We start from the raw sequence: 12,689 nt of genomic DNA, 5'->3' as shown, positions 1-12,689 counted from the left end.
GAGGCTTGAGAGAGGCGGAAAGGAGAGTTATTATTTAATGGGTACAGAGTTTCAATCTAAGAAGAGGAAAATTCTTGAGATGGATGGTGGTGTTGGTTGCACAGCAATGTGAATATGCTTATTGTTACTTAATCGTACATTTTAAAATGGCGAATTTTTGTTATACACAGCTTACTGCAATAAAAATGTAGAAATACACAAAAAATTAAAGATTGCCAATATTTCTCTACCCAAAGTCAGTTGCTAATAGCAGCAATCAGAATCATTGCAAACTGGTTCTGGGAACATGGGTTAGATTAAGCCATGGTTGATAAAAATTGAGTTCCAAAGGTAAATATATCAAATTTGTATCTTAGGCATTGTTTTAATTCATCCACACACTTATCTCTTCATCTGTCGATGACACTGATTTCAGTTGTTAAAAACACAGAAAGGGGATATCGGTTGTCCAGTGTTCGAAGGTAAGTAAGATATGGTCCTTCCTCCCAGGACTTATAATCTACTGGAAAATATGAGACCTTGACAAACAACTTGACCACAGGGGAAGAGTAATGACCTTGATATATAAAAGAGGTAGAAAATTTATAGAAAGGGAGCCCCCTTATACGACGTATCATGGGAAGCATCGTGGAGGAGCCAATGTTAGAACTGGTCCTTGGAATGTGAGAAGGGGAAAGATTCTCAGGCACGAAGATGCTCATGTCTTGAGCAAAGCCTGGGAATTAGGGAATTGAATCTATTTTCAGGAGTTTGACCAGAGGATACAGTGAGTGTCACACTGTGAGTAAGAATAAAGAGGGATCAAACTAGGGAAGAGAACGTGAATTTAATAGAGTCCTAGGAGATATGACATGATCTCACTCCTGCATTAGTAAATTTAATCTGACTTCCAAGACTGTGTACATGTAGGTCTGAGGAGGGTAGGTTTTATAAAAAAGACATTGTTTATTTTCTAGAAATCGGTTTAAAATTTGTTTTATTTCTAATACCATGTGCCCTCAGTGCAGAACATTAGTCTGAGTGATACGCTACTACCACCTTTTGGCAGTGTCTCTAATTGCAGGCAAAATACTGTGTGTGTGTGTGTGTGTGTGTGTGTGTGTGTGTGTGTGTGTGTACGTGTGCACACACGTGTGGTGTTGGAGGGTATGTGAGGGGTGACGAGAAATATTCCAATAGTGAATTTACAGACCAAAACACTTAACATAACAACAGATCAGCACAGGGGATTTTTTATTTTGACAAGGGAAATTAAAATTGCAATACCATCACAACTGACCATGAGTGGAAACACAGGTGGAGCGGAATGTATTAATTCTCAACTACAAAAAGTGCTTTTTAACTTTGTGAGGAGCAAGGGAGGAAATGCACAGGTCCCCATATAATGAGACATGTAGCTCCGTCTGGGCTAACTTCACCCCAAGTCGCACCTGCAAATAATGGAAATAAAAATTGGCCAGAGAGACTGTCTATGCCCTTGCTGGATATCACTTGTTGGAAAATGGCATCCTTTCCATCCATTAAAAGAGACAGCCAGCTGTCCTAACATCCATATTTTTATTGTTCCAGTTTAGAAGAGGTACTAGGCACATATTTGCCCAGCTATACAATATTCTCCAGCTTCTCTTGCAGTTAATTGTGGCTGTTCTTTCTAACAGGACACAAACAGAAATGATGCTGCAGCTTCCAGGCCCACCCACAAAAACTTTTCACATATGTTCCTCCATTCTGTGTCCTTCTTCAAGCTGACCAAGATGATGAACACCAGGACAATCTTGGAAGCCCCATGTTGAACATGGCAAAGCCATCAACAGCCTGAGTCCCCACGTGACTGTATGGAGCAGGGTTGCCACTGACCTGCCCCCTACCCCAGACAACCAACTGAATAATAAACTTTTTGGCTTTTTTAAAGATTTTATTTATTTATTTATTTGAGAGAGAGAGAGAGAGAGAACAAAGGGGTGGAGAGGGACAAGCAGACTCCACGCCCAGCGCAGAGCCCAACACAGAGCTCAATCCCATGACCCCAAGTGGGAAGTCCATTTGTTACCAATAGTTCAGACTACCCTCCCCCCATTCTCTTTCGATGCTCCCACATATCCAGAAACTGGAAGTCTTAAACTGCATTTCCCAGACTCTTCCCCTCAAGGGAGCTAGATGCAAGTAGGTCCTGGCAATCAGATGCACTTGTGCACGATTCACAAGTCAGAGGTGAGGCACACTGTTCTTGCTATGGAGAAGGTGTCCAGTGGGTAATACCAGATGCAACCATTGAGACAGCCAGATTTCCTGTTCCGCTCTGGCATTGGCTTTGAGGACTGGTGTGTTCTGGTGATGATGGAGATTTCCTCCCCTCTGGATACAGCTGTTGTGATGTGACCTGGATGCCTAGCGAATGCCTTCTGCCTTCCACTTCTCTAGCCCTTCTACACTAATGGAAACACAGTTCCCTATGTTAAATACCTTTCTGCACTTTGGTGTCCTACACTGATACTGGTCCCCACTCCAGGGGGAGAGTAACATTTCTCATCTTCCTAAACAAGTTCACTATAATCACAATAATTCAGCCTTTTACTTTATTTGCCTTTCTCAGAGACTCATCATCTTCCTATGCATCTCCCTGGTTCAAACATTTGTCTCAGTAGTTAGTCAATATTGTCCTCTGAGCCTTAGTTACCACATCTATAAAATGGGAAAAATAATTCCTGATCTACAGCATTGTTCCAAAGATAAAATGAGACAATATTGGATGGAAAAACCATCTGACGGATTGGCTCGACATATTAGATCCCCGACAAATGGATTAAGTATTATTTCCATGAGTCGGTAGGGGAAGAAGAAACTGCAATCTTTGGCCTATTATTTGAAAGAAATTTATTTTTAGATGTATCACTATAAATGCCATATCTCTGTATATATTTTTCAAAATATATGTACAGGAACCCATATTAAGATCTAGACATCCCAAGTTAGAGGTTGCCTGCTTAAATGTGAAGTTTAAGTCATGACACGAGTGTGACCCCAATAATGTAAAACATCTTGAATCATTCAATATTTATTTTCTAAAAGTAATTCATTTTGCTGTGACCACCAATGACCAACTGAAAGACTTTTTAAAGTCAAGATAAAGTGTCTGTGTCCAAGCCCACCCTCTGATCAGCAGCTACTCTCTCATTAACTCTTGTGGCCCCGCTGGTTCTTGCTCTCATTTGTGCTGCATGAAGCGTCCCTGACAGCCTCCTCCCTCTCTGTTCAAACAAACAATAGCCTGTGGAACAAAGAAGGAAATTTGTAGCAGGTGAAAGTTTAGTTTTAATGATGCAGAGTTGTTTTTAAACTTGAAATATATAAAAGACTCTAAGCCCCTTTAATTTCTCATTTCTTACAACTATCCATTATGGTTTACCAAATCCCTTACTTTGAATCACAGAATCTTTGAAAGAAATTCAGAAACTAACGTTTTGCACATACGTAGCTTATTAACAACAGGAAAAATTGCTTTTCTCTCTGATTGTGAGTTTCCCTCCGCGCCCCCCCCCCCCCCCCCCCCGCCAAACATAAAATGTAGGATGGAGAGGCAGTGGCCGGCTAAACTTTCATATTTCCTTGGGGAAAGAAAATCTAGGCTAGAGAGGGTAAAAAAAGCATAAGCTTGGTCATTTGTATCCCCATGTAGCAAAGGAGCTATGGGGCACTGATGAGTTGCTCAGATCAATATACCCAAGGCTGTTGCAAGTTCTCTTCATGCCCTGCAATCTTTGAATCAGGACAATTTAATTGGTGTATAAAAAGTCACCTTAACAAGGTTCACCATCCCCTTTCCCGGAAATCTTCATGACAAAGGATTTGTGCAAACTTTTCTAAACAAACATGATCTCGTCAATGTTCAGCTATAGAGAAACAAGAAATGTCAACTTTCACATTCATGGTCATTCCCACCCTTTGAGATCTCTTTCCCACCAATATCCACAGGTGGCATTGAGGATGGAGGGACCAGATAGGAACAGGTGGGGGCCATAACACGTGTATTAGGCTCAGTTATGAAAGCTGCTGGGTCAAAGGGTAGATACACTTGCTAGTTTATTAACTATTGCCCAACTGCCCTCTAGGGGTTGTACCCATTTGCATTCTCACCAGCCTTAGCTAAGGACGCCTTGTTTCCTCCCAGCCTGCCAAGCGGAATGTGCTACCAAATTGAGGGACTTTTTTTCAATCTGCTAAATGAAAAACAGCTGATACCAAAGTTTCTGAAAATCTTGTGTATCACCGGGATATTTCTTCTTTTATTTAAAATTTTTTTACTGTGATAAAATACACATAAAAGTTACTGTTTTAATTATTTTTAAGTGTGAAATTCAGTGGCATTCACGGTGTTGTTCACCCCTCACTACCACCCACCTCCAGAACTATTTCATCATCCCAAACTGAAATGTTAGCCAGTAAACACTAACTCCCCACCCCCTCTCCCTCCACACCTTGGAACCTCTACTCTACTTTCTGCCTCTGTGAATTTGTGTCTTCTAGGTACTTCACGTAAGTGGAGTCATACAATATTTGTCCGTTCGTGTCTGGTCTCTTTCACTTAGTGTGTCTTCGAGGCTGGGGAATGTTGTAGCATGCATCAGAATTTCATTTCTTATTAAGGCTGAGTAATACCCCATTGTACGGAGAGACCACATTTGGTTTATCCGCTCATCCGTCAGTGGACACTTGGGTTGTCCCCAAACACCTTTTGGCTATTGTGAATAGAGCTGCTATAAACATTGTACAAATATCTGCTCAAGTTTTTGCTTTCAGTTCTTCTGAAGTGGAACTGCTGGGTCATACGGTAATTATGTTTAATTGGGGGGTTATTTTTAATTTTTTAATTTTATTTTTTATCATGTTCAGTTAGCTACTATATAGTACATAATTAGTTTTTGATGTAGTGTTCAATGATTCATTAGTTAAGTATAACACCCAGTGCTCATCACAACACGTGTGCTCTTCAATACCCACCACCCTGTTACCTATGTTTAATTTTTTGAGGAACTGCTAGACTGTTTTCCACAGTGGCCACATCATATTGCTTCCATTAACTTAAACCCAAATAACTGATGTTTATACAGTCACTTAGAGTCTGCAAAGTGATCTTTCCTTAAAGAATCTCATAAAATCCTTTTGAAAATACCATGAGGTGAGTGTTACTTCAAACCCCATTTTGCACATGAGGAAGTTAATATAGGCAGGGAGTAGGATCCCAGAGATATAAGTGAGGTTCTTTTTATTTTTCAGGTAAAGTAAGCTCCACACCCAGCGTGGAGCCCAATGCGGGGCTTGAGCTCACAACCCTGAGATCAAGACCTGAGCCGAGATCAAGACCTGAACCGAGATCAGGAGTCGGACGCTTAACCAACTGAGCCACCTGGGCGCCCGTAAGTGGGGTTCTCAACAACAAACAGCAGAACCTACTCCAGCTAGCTTATGGAGAAAAACTTCTCATCAAAGGGTTCCATAGGGAGTTCCCAGGCTTTAGGAGGGCCAGAAGATTGAGAGCCAAGAAACCCAGTCGCACTGCGGAACAAAGATCCCATGACTGCCCCACCGGGCATACACAGACATACCACTCACCATGGTGGACACTGGACTCGGGATTTCTGTCACTGCTGTCACCCCAAAGCCAGATGCCTCCACCATCGCCCACACCAAAGACAGGATTCGCTGGGATGCCTGTTTCCTCGTGCTGCCTTACTCCGAGATCCATGTATGTGCACCTGCCACGTGCAAATCAAAGCTCAGCGTTGGTGCTTTTCTTTCCAAGTGGTAGGCTTGAGGGGCTTTGTGTATGTTTACTTCAACGGGATGGCATCTAATTGACTGAAAGCAGTGTGAGGCTCCTATTTCTAAATTCTCTGCAGAGCCAAAGGCACACTCTTTTGATTATAATCAGTAGTAGTAAATCTGTGCTTCAGATTCCTCATCCATAAAATGGAGAGAACAATCACTTGTTCATCCTAGTGTTCCTGAGAGCATTAAATGACGCAGAGTGCTCAGCACAGAGTCTGGCACATGAGAGAGATTAATAAAAGTCAGCTATTAACAAGCGTTGTGGCTGAACCTTGTCTGGAGAATAAGGTAGGGACCAATCTGAGTTATGTTATTTGGGGGTCCTAAATGAGACATGACTATAATAAGACACATTTTCTTTTATGGCTCATAAATGGGCTCTGAAGGTAGTTTGAGGAGTGCCAAAAATGTCTGCACTGTGGCAGAGCAGTGAAGTGTGTGCCAAGCTTCCCCGGGGTGACTGTGGACCAGAAAGTTTGCTGAGCAGGGCAAGCGTGCTGTTTGTTGTGTGTGTTAACCACCTCCTACCTGAAGCATGCGAGTTGGCACCTCCTTCCTTACTGCTCAGTCCTCCTGTCTTCTCTCCAGTTACTGCAGAGATGGAGTTTCTGCAACAGAGAGGGGTCTGTTACACACTTTCCCTGCATTGTTGAAAGCATCTTCCTACCCCTGACCTGCCAGATGATGGTGCCCCGCGCAGTGACCTGACCCTCAGAACAGGTGAAAAGATCATCTTAGAAAATCCATATAGACATCTCCCACTGCTGCTCATCCCCAAAAATCTTTAAGGGTCTCCGTGTGTTAACATATGTACTCTTAACTCGGCCCTTGTTCTGAAAAAGGCACTATGTTTGGCCAGGTAACTCGATGAGCTCTTCACACAAGGGTCAAGGCTCAGACCTGGCCAGCTCTGTGAACTCTGTCTGAGGTCATGCCCTTACTGTGCAGGAAGGCTTCCGTGAATGGGCATTATCTGGACCCCTGGGAGGAAACTTGCCCCTGAGATGCTGCCCTCAGCATCTCACAGGAGCCTGGTCCCATCTTCAGAGTGACCATTCCCCAGAACAGATGTAGGAACCAGAAGGCCAGATGGCCTGACATTACTCCTCTTCCCAATGGTCATCACATCGCAGAAGGACTCAAGAGCTGAGAAGCCCGAAGTTCCCTTTTACTAGCTCTTAATCTTCACTGTTTCATAGTAGATGATCGATCCAGGATCACTGTGATGGTAGATGTTAGATAGATAGATGGATATACGTAGAACAATGTAATGATAGCTGAATTTGTGTCATTCTTTACATTCTTTATTCCTCTCAATACCTCATAATCTGTGAAACAATGGGTAGGCCATCAGTAAATAGCCATGACTGTTACTGTCATTATCATTTTTCCTATTATGTGTGTGCAGTTCTTCTTTGAATATTAATTGAGCAACTAATACATGCCAAGGACGCCATACAGCCTGACTCCCATCCAACCATCCAGACTTTCCTTGGGTCACCACTTGCTGGGTGCCCTGAGGTCTCATCACTGAATTACTTGCCAATTCTCTACCCCCAAGAACTGCCACTCTTTCTCACCTCCTGCCACTCCCTCTGCCTAAAATAGCCTTTCTTTTTCTGCACCTGGCAAAGCTCAGTGATACCTCAGGACCTCTATCAAACATCACCTCCTCTCTAAAGCCTACCCTGATTGGCTTCCCTTCTTTTAATACTTATCAAATTATATCCTAATTATTGGCCCACATGTATGATTCTTTCCCCAGACTGTAAGCTCCCCTTGGTCACTTTATTCTTTCTACCCAGCCCAGGCCCTCCAAGAGGGTCTTTGACATATATGTGGTCTTCAATTAATGTTTGGTGAATGAATGAGGATGTCAACAGTAAGAGGAGATACAAAGAGGAGAAGGAAGGGAGCCCAGAAGACAAATGTTGCCCATCTCCCACATGCGTGTGGCACGTGCCTCTTTACCACGTTGGCACAAAGGCAATTTGCTCCCTCTTCACACGGGGCTTGAACCCCTTTCTTCAGCACCTACTAGCTTTGGAATGGGTTGGTTTGGGTAATATTTTAGTTTTTCCCCACTGTGCCTACCCCCACTGGCTGCGGATGATTTTTGTAGAGACGGACCACACTGTGACGGGTCCGTGAGCACCTTGCATTCCTGTTTCTGGCCTGTGGGTCAACTGAGGAATCCAGGCAGCATTCCATTCACTGTTAAGGAGGAAGAGGAAGGGACGCCTGGGTGGCTCAGTTGGTTAAGCGACTGCCTTCGGCTCAGGTCATGATCCTGGAGTCCCGCATCGGGCTCCCTGCTCAGCGAGGAGCCTGCTTCTCCCTCTAACCCTCCCCCCATGTACTCTCTCTCTCTCTCTCATTCTCGCTCTCTCAAATAAACAAATAAATCTTAAAAAAAAAAGGAGGAAGAGGAAATATGCAGGCTTAGAAAGGCTGATGAGCACAGACTCCCACCATCAGCCTTTCTGTTGCAGAGCGTTTGGTCCATGCGGGTTTGTTCCTCTGCTTAGACTGCAAGATCCCATGCTTTTCCAGAGACTAACAAGCAAACAGGCTAAAAACAGGGACATGGCCGGCTGGCCGCCTGCCCTGGCCCATCCTCCCCTGTATTATCATCCCTTTGGCTCCATCTGAGAGTGAGACCTTTGGGTGTTTGTGATGACCTGTCTTCTCTGATCTTGCTGAGAAGCCATTAACTAAACTTCTGTAAAAAGAGCAGCAAATTTCCCGTGAGAAGAACAGGAGTCATTAAAACTTTCTCTCTGAAATGAGAGCAAATATTGGGTACGGAGATAGAAAAAGTTCTGTGAAAGATGCTTATCAAATCCTGAGGCATGTTAAAATTTGCAAATGAAAAATACTTAATGTTAACATCTCTTCCTCAATGGCTTGCCTCAAACAGTTGGTTTGTTGTTGTTTTTTTTTTTTTTTTTCTGGTAGTGTTGTTAATCACTCCTAGGGGTCCTTAAAAGGTGATGTGTGCAATTATCGAGCCAGCACATGTTCTAAAGATCCTATGGGGATTTGTAATAATGTCTGGATGTCTTCTCTTACCCACCACACACACACACACACACATACACACACACACACACACACACACACACACACCTACCTGTTTTATAAACCCCTGAGGGAGACAGCTATTGCTTGATCCACCCCAAACTCCTACTTGTCTGGGATTGACCTTCATACCTTTAGGAGTCCCAAGAGATCCGCCATGTTTCTGCCTCCCCCATCTGCCAGCCTCAGATGTCTGTTCCTGTGTCAGTTCTTGACCCAAGTGGACCAGTGCTTCCCGGCCCCAGAATGTTAGAACTGGGACTTAGAGTGAGCTCTGCAAGTCTTCATGGCCATGGCAATGGGACATGAGGCTCCAGTGCCATCAGGGGTCATGTTTCCTCCATGAAGAAAACTACAGCTTGCAGCTAGAGAGAAGGAAGATATGGAGACAAGAGGCAGAGAGCTTCTTGGGACTTGTGGGATCCTTGGAGGCAGTTCTTCCTGAAGCCAACCTCTGTCCTTCCTTCCTGCCTCTTGGTTGGGCAAGGGTTCCTTAGACTATGTATGCCCTCCCAGGGACCATTGCCTATTTTTGTATGGGCTGAAAGCTAAGAATTTACATTTCTTAAATGGCGGCGTATAAAATATTTTGTGAAAATTATATGAAATCCAGATCAGGTTTTATTGGATTATAGCCCCATTCACTTGCTGTGGCCGCCTTTGTGCTACAGTGGCAGAATTGAGTACTTGTGACAGAGCCCCAAACCCTGAAATAGATTCTATTTGGTTCTTTACAGAAAAATAAAAAAGGACCTATGCTAAAGTCAGAAACAATGGAGCATCTTTTAAGAAGCCATGAAATTAGATCAACTTTTAAAAACGTTACTCATGGTGCAGCCACTAGGGAAAACAGTACGGAGCTTCCTCATAAAATTAAAAATAGAACTACGATGTAATCCAGTCATTCCACTTCTGGGTATGTATCTGAAGAATGAAATGACTGTCTCAAAGAAGTATCGGCACACACACCCCGTGTTCATTGCAGCATTAGTGATAGTAGCTAATGGAAACAACCTCAATGCCCATTGACAGATGAATGGATAAAGAAAATGTCACACGCGCGCGCGCACACACACACACACACACAATCACCTAATAGAATTTTTTCAGGTATAAAAAAAATAGCAGGAAATACTGCCATTTGCGACAACATAGAGGGAGCTAGAGACATTATGTGAAGTGAAATAAGTCAGACAGAGAAAGAGAAATAGTGTATGATCTCACTCATTTATGTGTGGAATCTAAAAACACCAAACTCAGGGGGTGCCTGGGTGGCACAGTTGGTTAAGCTTCTGACTTGATTTCAGCTCAGGTGATGATCTCAGGGTCATGAGATTGAGTCCTGAGTCAGGTTCCTCACTGGGCATGGAGCCTGGCTTAAGATTCTCTCTCCCTCTCCCTCTGCTCATCCCCCCAACCTATCTCTCTCTCTCTAAAAAATAAAAAAATAATAAAACACTGAATTCAAAGATACAGAGAACTGGTGGTTGCCAGAGGCAGGGAGGGGGTAAGGTGAAGGAAGTGGGTAAAGGTGGTGAAAAGGTACAAACTTCTGGGGTGCCTGGGTGGCTCAGTCAGTTAGATGTCTACCTGGGTCCTGGGCTCGAGCCCCTCATCTGTCTCCCCGCTCAGTGGGGAGTCTCCTTCTCCCTCTGCCCCTCCCCCCATGCTCTCTCTCTCTCTCTCTCTCTCTCTCAAATAAATAAAATCTTTAAAAAGAAACAAAAGGCACAAACTTCTAATTATGAAATAAATGTTTTGGGGATGTGATTTATACCATGATGACTCTAGTTAATATTATTGGATTGTATTTTTGAAAGTTGTTAAGAGAGTAGTCTTAAAAGTTCTCATCTCCCTCCTGCTATCTTCTTCTTCTTCTTCTTCTTTTTAACATATATTGTATTACTTGTTTCAGAGGTACAGGTCTGTGATTCAACAGTCTTGCACACTTCACAGCGCTCACCATAGCACATACCATCCCCAATGTCTATCACCCAGCCACCCCATCCCTCCCACCCCCCACCACTCCACCAACCCTCAGTTTGTTTCCTGAGATGGACCATGAGAGACGATGGACGCTGAAAAACAAACTGAAGGTTCTAGAGGGGAGGGGTGTGGGAGGATGGGTTAGCCTGGTGATGGGTATTAAAGAGGGCACGTTCTGCATGGAGCACTGGGTGTTATACACAAACAATGAATCATGGAACACTATATCAAAAACTAATGATGTAATGTATGGTGATTAACATAACAATAAAACATTTTAAAAAGCTCTCATCATAAGAAAAAAATTTAACTATGTGATATGATGAATGTTAACTAGATATACTGTGGTGATCGTTTGGTACATATATGAAATCATTACGTGGTCTACCTGAAATGAATACAATGTTCTATGTCAGATCTCAATAAAACTGGAGGAAGATATGTTTTCAATGGTAGTCCTTGCTGCAGAAACCCTAGCTGCTATATACTTGGAGTTTTAGATGCAACTATTGTCCTTTAGAATAAAGAAGAGAAAGACGACCCAAAGAAACCGCTTTCAGCTTCTGTACACATAGGAAGTCCTCAGTTATTTGTACGTATAAAATGAATGAATCAATGCCTTTCCTCTGAGTGGGGACTCCCACTGATGAAGAAAAATAGCAACATTGCTGTCAGCAGGTCCTGGGTCCCACCATTTGGAAGAAGCTGGCCCCGCCAGGTCCTGCCTATGACATGCTCAAGGGAGATGCTTAGGCATTACACCAATCTGGCCTGTCACGAAGGGCTCCATCTGATCCTCTTACGGTTCCATCTCTTCCTAAGATGAGCTCAAGAAAGACCTACATCTGCAGGCTTCCAATGTCTCCAGGGATTGGATTCAAATTCAAAAAGAATCTTTAAAGTAGAGGAAAGCAATGGCAGCAGCATCATGTATCAGGTAGTTCTGACCAAAGGGAAAGGGAAATAATACAAAATGGAGGGTGGGGTAAGGTTGAGTAGTGTCCTCCCAAAATTCATGTCCACTCAGAACCTCAGAATGTGACCTTATTTGGAATTAGAGTCTTTGTGTGTATAATCAATTGAGGATCTTGATATCTGTTGTCCTTCTAAGAAGAGAAGGAATCGGGGCATCTGGGTAGCTCAGTTGGTTGAACACCCAACTCTTGATTTCAGCTCAGGTCATGATCTCATGGGTGGTGAGACTGAGCCCCGAGTAAGGCTCCATGGTCAGCAGGCAATCAGCTTGAAGATTCTCTCCCTCTGATCCTTTCCCCCTTTCTCCCCCCTCCCCCTCTCAAATAAGTAAATAAATATTAAAAAAAAAAGACGACACAAAGAAGTCTTGTGGAGAGGGTTAAGGAGGATGGAGTTTTGCTGCCACAAACTAAGGAATGTTGAGGCCCCCAGAAGCTGAGAAAGCAAGAAAGGATTTTCCCTAAGGCCTTTGGAGGGAGTATGGCCCTACCAACAACTTATTTGAGACTCTGGCCTCTGGAACAAAAGACAGTAAGTTTCTGTTGTTTTAAGGCACCAAGATGGTGGTACTTTGTAATGGCAGCCCTAGAAAACTCACGCAGAGGCGCTTGAGTTTCCATACAGAGGGGGAGGTATGCTGGTGGGTTTGGTAAGAGCAGGGACAGAGGCAATTATTCACACAGGACCACTGCTACTACCCCCTCTACAGCCAAGTCCCACCCTCTCATTTCTACCCTTCCTTTTGACCCCAATATTCAGCCTTCTTACTGGGATTCAAGAAAGACAACCCAACAAATGAAGTCCTGGCCTCTGAGTTGTCT

The 12,689-nt window shown here is 43.5% G+C and overlaps 1 long non-coding RNA gene across 1 annotated transcript in view; it reads right to left on the bottom strand.

Annotated features, from left to right (window-relative positions):
- Positions 1-5,627: 5,627 nt before the first annotated feature.
- Positions 5,628-12,689, bottom strand: part of LOC113916240 — a 32,810-nt gene continuing 25,748 nt past the window's right edge. Inside the window, exons 2-3 of the long non-coding RNA XR_003517887.1 lie at positions 6,355-6,434; positions 5,628-5,753 (exon numbers count right to left, since the gene is read on the bottom strand). This is a non-coding gene — a long non-coding RNA (uncharacterized LOC113916240). The remainder of the gene's footprint in view (positions 5,754-6,354; positions 6,435-12,689) is intronic.

Source organism: Zalophus californianus, chromosome 1 (assembly GCF_009762305.2).
Source record: "Zalophus californianus isolate mZalCal1 chromosome 1, mZalCal1.pri.v2, whole genome shotgun sequence".
Taxonomy (NCBI): Eukaryota; Metazoa; Chordata; class Mammalia; order Carnivora; family Otariidae; genus Zalophus; species Zalophus californianus.
The sequence above is the reverse complement of the archived record's forward strand: the minus strand, read 5'-3'. Positions and strand labels throughout refer to the sequence as shown.